A 7,723-nucleotide genomic window follows, 5' to 3' on the forward strand; every position below is an offset into this window, starting at 1 on the left:
GCTTCGACACAGATCCGGATGACTCTAAGTCACAAACCGGATACGTATATGTGTTGAATGGTGGGGCAGTGAGCTGGTGTAGCAGCAAGCAAGAAGTCGTGGCAGCATCTACATGTGAAGCGGAGTACATAGCTGCTTCAGAAGCGGCTCGTGAAGGAATTTGGATGAAGGAGCTCATCACCGACCTTGGAGTGGTTCCAAGCGCGTCGGGTCCTATGACACTCTTCTGTGATAACACTGGAGCCATTGCCATAGCCAAAGAGCCCAGGTTTCACCGGAAGACGAAGCACATCAAGCGCCGCTACAACTCCATCCAGGACCATGTCCAGAGTGGAGGGATAGATATTTGTAAAGTACACACGGATCTGAATATTGCAGACCCGTTGACTAAACCCCTTCCACGAGCAAAACATGATCAACACCATGATGCTATTATTGACAATGTAACTAGATTATTGACTCTAGTGCAAGTGGGAGACTGTTGGAAATATGCCCTAGAGGCAATAATAAAATGGTTATTATCATATTTCCTTGTTCATGATAATCGTCTATCGTTCATGCTATAATTGTATTAACAGGAAACAGTAATACATGTGTGAATGAATATATCACAATGTGTCCCTAGCAAGCCTCTAGTTGGCTAGCTCGTTAGTCAATAGATGATCATGGTTTCCTGATCATGGGCATTAGATGTCACTGATAACGGGATCACATCATTGCGAGAATGATGTGATGGACAAGACCCAATCCTAAGCCTAGCACTGGATCGTATTGTTCATATGCTAATGCTTTTCTAATGTCAAGTATCTTTTCCTTCGACCGTGAGATTGTGCAACTCCCGGATACCGTAGGAGTGCTTTGGGTGTATCAAACGTCACAACGTAACTGGGTGACTATAAAGGTGCACTACGGGTACCTCCGAAAGTGTCTGTTGGGTTGGCACGAATCGAGATCGGGATTTGTCACTCCATGTGACGGAGAGGTATCTCTGGGCCCACTCGGTAGAACATCATCATGAGCTCAATGTGACTAAGGAGTTACTCACACGATGACGTGCTACGGAACGAGTAAAGAGACTTACCGGTAACGAGATTGAACAAGGTATAGGTATACCGACGATCGAATCTCTCGCAAGTTCTATACCGACAGACAAAGGGAATCGTATACGGGATTGATTGAATCCTTGACATCATGGTTCATCCGATGAGATCATCGTGGAGCTAGTGGGAGCCACCATGGGTATCCGGACCCTGCTGATGGTTATTGGCCAGAGAGGTGTCTCGGTCATGTCTGCGTGTCTCCCGAACCCGTAGGGTCTACACACTTAAGGTTCGATGACGCTAGGGTTCTAGGGAATTGTTATACGAGGTTACCGAAAGTTGTTCGGAGTCCCGGATGAGATCCCGGACGTCACGAGGAGCTCCGGAATGGTCCGGAGGTAAAGATTGATATATAGGACGGATGGTTTCGGACACCGGACCGAAGGGGGGCAACGACCCCGGGAGGTAAGGTGGGCCAAGTGGGGGTGGGAACCAGCCCCTAAGTGGGCCGGTGCGCCTCCCCACTCAGCCCATGGCGCAAGGGAAAGAAAAAGGGGGGGCAAACCCTAGGCCAGGTGGGCCTAAGGCCCACCAGTGGGTGCGCCACCCCCTCCTCCCCCTCTGGCCGCCGCACCACCCATCTGGGAGGGCTGCCGCACCCCCTAGGGTGGGAACCCTAGGGGTGGCACCCCCTCTCCCCTTCCCCTATATATAGTGGGCACTTTTGGCCTTTGGAGGACACCGTTTTCTCTCTCTCTCGGCGCAGCCCTACTCCTCTCCCTCCTCCTCTCTGTCGGCGCTTGGCGAAGCCCTGCCGGGAGACCTCGTCTCTCCACCGACACCACGTCGTCGTGTTGCTGGACTTCTTCCCCAACCTCTCCCTCCTCCTTGCTGGATCAAGGTGCGGGAGACGTCACCGGGCTGCACGTGTGTTGAACGCGGAGGTGCCGTTGTTCGGCACTAGATCGGAATCGCCGCGAGTACGACTCCATCAACCGCGTTCTAGCAACGCTTCCGTTTAGCGATCTTCAAAGGTATGGAGATGCTCTTACCCCTCTCTCGTTGCTGGTCTCTCCATAGGAAGATCTGAACATGCGTAGGAAAAAATTTGAATTTATGCTACGTTACCCAACAAGAGTTGCCTCAAAGGCGGAGAAGGAGGGTGTGTGGATGAAGTAGTTCATGTCAGATCTTGGAGTAGTGCCAAGTGCACTGGATCCAATCAATCTGTTCTGTGACAACACTGGTGCCATTGCTCTAGCAAAGGAACCAAGGTTTCACAAGAGGACCATACACATAAAGCGACGGTTCAACGCCATCCGCGATTACATCAAGGAGGAAGACATAAATATTTGCAAAGTGCACACAGATCTGAATGTTGTAGATCCGCTGACTAAACCTCTACCACGAGCGAAGCATGAACAACACCAGAACTGTATGGGTGTTAGATTCATTACATTGTAAGTCACATGGAGATGTGAGACTAGATTATTGACTCTAGTGCAAGTGGGAGACTCTTGGAAATATGCCCTAGAAGCAATAATAAAATAGTTATTATTATATTTCCTGTTTCAAGATAATCGTTTATTATCCATGCTATAACTGTATTGAATGGAAACATAAATGCATGTGTGGATGTATAGACAAAACCATGTCTCTTGTGAGTCTCTAGTAGACTTGCCTGTTGATCAAAGATGGTTAAGGTTTCCTAGTCATAGAAAAATGTTGTCACTTGATGACGGGATCACATCATTAGGAGAATGATGTGATGGACTAGACCCAAACTATGAACGCACCATATCCAATAAAGTGTAATTACGACGTTCAGACACACCGTTACGGTGCGGTGTGCTAGGCGGCGTGAGTTGTGAGACAATTCCACATTTCCTTAAATGCGTGCCAAACTCGTGACTCAAATATTCTCCTCCACGGTCAGATCGTAGGAACTTTATTTTCTTGTCACATTGATTCTCTACCTCACTCTGAAATTCCTTGAACCTTTCAAAGGTTTCAGACTTGTGTTTCATTAAGTAGACATACCCATATCTACTTAAATCATCAGTGAGGGTGAGAACATAACGATAGCCACCACGAGCCTCAACACTCATTAGACCACATACATCAGTATGTATTATTTCCAACAGGTTGTTTGCTCGCTCCATTGTTGCGAAGAATGGAGTCTTGGTCATCTTGCCCATAGGCACGGTTCGCATGTGTCAAATGATTCAAAATCAAGTGACTCCAAAAGTCCATCTGTATGGAGTTTCTTCATACGCTTGACACCAATATGACCAAGGAGGCAGTGCCAGAATTATGTGAGACTATCATTATCAACCTTACATCTTTTGGTATTTACAGTATGAGTATGTGTAACATCACGTTCGAGGTTCATTAAGAATAAACCATTGACCAGCGGGGCATGACCATAAAACATACCACTCGTGTAAATAGAACAACCATTATTCTCAGATTTAAATGAGTAGCCATCTTGCATCAAGCGAGATCCCGATACAATGTTCATGCTCAAAGCTGGTACTAAATAACATTTTTAAGGTTTAAAACTAATCCCGAAGGTAGATGTAGAGGTAGCGTGCCGACGGCGATCACATCGACCTTGGAACCATTCACGACGCGCATCGTCACCTCGTCCTTAGCCAGCCTCCGCTTATTCCGTAGTTCCTTTTTGAGTTGCAAATGTGAGCAACAACAACAATATCAAATACCCAAGATCTACTACGAGCGCTGGTTAGGTACACATCAATAACATGTATATCATATATACCTTTGACGTTGTCGGCCTTCTTATCCGCTAAGTATTTGGAGTAGTTCCGCTTCGAGTGACCAGTTCCCTTGCAATAATAGCACTCAGTCTGAGGCTTAGGGCCTTCCTATGGCTTCTTCCCGGCAACTGGTTTACCGGGCGCGGAAACTGCTTTGCCGTCTTTTTTGAAGTTCTTTTTACCCTTGCATTTCTTCCCCATCCTCCTTCTCCTACCTCTATCGCACCCTTCTTCCCCATCCTCCTTCTCATACCTCTCCTCCTCCCTGGATCCTCCTCTGTCTCTCTTTTGTACCAGAAAAATTGAAGCCCCGACATGACCTTAGAGCTCTCTCTGCCACCCATGGAGGCCTACCTCCACGTGCAAGAACTTCGCGCCGACGCGTTGGATCCATATTTCTCCTGGCCCGCTGGATCGCATCGCCGACGTTGTGCATCGAGCAGAGACGTTGTCCACGGCCGCCCGAGCCGCTGCGTTGACCTGATCCAGAAGCTGCGCTCGAGCGTTGCGACGGGGGTGGCGAGCGGGCAGAGGTGTGGCCGCGGCGGCGGGCGGGTTGAGGTCGGTCTTGGCGATGCACGGGTTGAGGTCGGTCACGAGGCGAGTGGTGTGGCAGCAGCTAGGGGGATTTGGCTCGGTCTGGGCACACGCATGGTCGAGGCGAGGAGGCATACGAGTATTTTTTTTCCAGCGAACCGTTATTTCGTGGCAGATTAAGGATGAAGTGCGGGTTGAATATACAAAACGTCCGGAGCTTTTTTGCAAAAACGTTACAACGATGAACGGACAAAACCACTATTTGTTTTATTATTAGGTAGAGATAGTATAGACAACTTAGCTAAGTGTAGGAGTGTTAATGATCCTACTTGTTTATTCTCTAAGAAAATGGAATCTGTGCAACACCTATTTTTCGATTGTGTGGTTGCTAGATGTATTTGGTGGCTCTTTGATGAATCATTTCAAACATGCTATATCTCTTGTTTTAATGATCTATGTGCCTTGTGGCGGCTTCACAAAAAATGCCTTTGCAAAATATAATTGTTGTTGCTTCTTTATGGAGCATTTGGAGATTGAGGAATGATTTCTGTTTTCAGGGTCGTTTTTGGAGAGGTCTAGGTTGCGTTCTTGTGAAGCTTCGAAGCTTTCTTCGGCAGTGGGCTGCACATTGCGACACCACACATGAAGAAGTTCTTCGTCAGTTCATCACTAAGCTAGACAAGTTCAGGGGAAAACTACTGTGCATCGCTTGGTCGCCGAATTGAGAGCTGAAACTCTAATAAATCTTGTCTGTAATATGTCCTGTTAGTGATTGTGTCTAAACCTTTTCGTTAGTCTCGGTGATAGTTTCCTGGGAGGTTGCTGTCGAAGTGTTGGTACGTTGCTTTTGGCTGTAAAACCTGTTGGTTCGTTGCTTCAATAAAATGGAGCAGGAAGAAACCCTTTTAATTCAAAAAAAAGAGTAGATAGTATAGATATGTGTGCTTGCTTTGGTAGACAGAAATTCGGAACGAGCGACAGAGAGACTCCGCATGCGAAAAGCATGTTTGCCTTGGCGTAAAAATATCTGGTGGCATCTAAAAAAAATGTATAGCGTTTTTTTTTTTTGCGGGTGTATAGTTGTGATACTTGTCCACCTACTGCGCGTGAAGGCGCGGAACTATTCGTCCTCGACTTTGTACAGATTTTTCTGCACCGACCGTTTGGCCCATTGGTGAGATATAGGAATGCAGTGAACGGTGCAAGTTTGGGGACAGGTCAGGGAAAGAGACATCTCGGAGTCGCAAGGCGAGTATGGTCGTGGCTCGTGTGGGAGCCCTGGGTTTTTCACGTACGTACAGTTTCTGCGTGTCGCGATTGCACCGGCTCGTACTCCACATGAAATGCTTCTTACGTGTTGCACAGCACGCTGATTGATTCCTATATCTGGACCTTAACAGCTACGGCCGTTTTCCCAAGTAGGGAAACCGTAGTGCGACAGAATAACCGCAGTGGTTGGGTGCCGGCCTGCGTCATGAGGGTCATTTGGCCTTTATCGTGCAATCTCAGTCTTGTCGTCCTTCCATAGTATAATTCGCTCATCCCCGCTCTCATTTTTCAGCAAAGCTTCTTGTGGCGGACCCGACCATGGCAGCTACTCCTACTACCAGCTAAAATTGAAGAGCTGAGAGGGCCAGAGGTGTGATAACATGCTGACACGTAGCTCACCAGCCCGGCCTCGTCACGTACAGTGCTACGTGAAAAGGCGTCCTGGGCATGCGCATGCGCATGTTAGTTGTAACCAACATACGGGTGTCCTGCAAAGGAGCAAACACTAGTATCTTCAGAGGATGCAGCCCTACAAGTTGTTTGCTGCACACAGTGCAAAATGTTACCGCCTCACTCACACGACGAGATATTTGTCCAGCCACGACCAGGAAAATTCTCCCGTACGAATTCCGGCGCCTCCACGAAGGAGCCGGAACTGGAGAGCAACTCCGACTACGCCTCTCACTCCCAGACTCCCAGTGAACGAGGTCCAGCTTGGCCCAACGCTGGAACCAACGGGGCACCACTGTTGGCTCAACGCGCACGCACGACGCACGTGACTGACACGGCCCTATGCCCCCCCATCACTGCAGTGCACAGCTAGGAGTCAGTACACATTTCCCATGTGCTCGTCGTGGACGAAACAGACACGTCCAGGACCCATCCAGTGCGGCGCCCTGGTCCACCGTCCGATCGGAACGGCCGTCCGATCGGAACGCCACGCTAGGCCGTCCAGTGACCGACCCGGGAGCGAACACTGTCGCCGAACCGCGACGCGGCCCACTGGCCCGTTTGTCCCGGACGATGGACGAACCCCGGCCGCCCTTCGCTCACCAGCCAGGCCACAGCCGTCCGTCCACCTCGATATTTTTCTCTCTAGCGCGTGGGGTCCCACTGACCAGCGGAAACGACGTCAGCCTCACACGCACTCTCACTTACTTTCTGCGGTAACTCCCCGAGTCTTCGGGGTTCGAGAGGGTGCGACGCAGCCGGAGCAGCCTTTTCCGCTCACACGGTCTGTTTTTTTTTTCTCGTGGCGCGATTCTTTTGTCTTTGAGGAAAGGGGCGATTTCTGTTAAGATATGTATAAGGGCATCTTCAATGGTCGTATGATGATTGTTGATAAAATTGCTACATACATGATTTTGATGACATAACACATAATAAAAAAAAGAATGAAACCGTATGAACTTGAATCAACGGTTTATGCACAAGCTTCGAGGCAAATATGGTTATTTCTTCAATATTTAATGGACTCACTTAGTTATTTTACATACGGTTAGCATACACTCTATTAAAGAGCTTGTATGATGTGTTGTTGGTTGGTGACGTGGACACTTATACCAACGGTTGAACATACGAACTGTTGAAAATGCTCTAAGAGCAAGTACAATAGTAGAGCCGGTTGCCGACTGTAAGCTCATGTCATGTCACCTATAGTCCATCTTATAGCTAACATGTACAATAATTGGTTAGAAGAGTGTACTACTTATTTATTATATGACCCACATTTTATTCTCACAAAGTGTTTATGTGCACGCGTTAGAGTTGGCTCTTAACTAAGAGCTCACTTACCTTCTCTCTCCTCTTCTCTTTCCTCCAACTAAGCAAAAATATACTATTTTATTTCTTATAGCCAGTTGACTCAGCTCTATTGTACTTGCTCTAATGATTGATAAAATAGTTTTATTTTAAATTTTACATGTAATTTAAAAATGGCAAAAAAAAAAGAATCGAAGATGAATCGTGTTTAACCTTATCTTCGATAATTAGTTACTCCTAAAAATATGTTTAGACATATTATGCTAAGAGATCATCTCTTGTCTTCTCTTAATGACATGTACAATGGTTGATAAGATAGTATTGTCTTAAATCTTG

Source organism: Hordeum vulgare, chromosome 1H, assembly GCF_904849725.1.
Source record: "Hordeum vulgare subsp. vulgare chromosome 1H, MorexV3_pseudomolecules_assembly, whole genome shotgun sequence".
NCBI lineage: Eukaryota > Viridiplantae > Streptophyta > Magnoliopsida > Poales > Poaceae > Hordeum > Hordeum vulgare.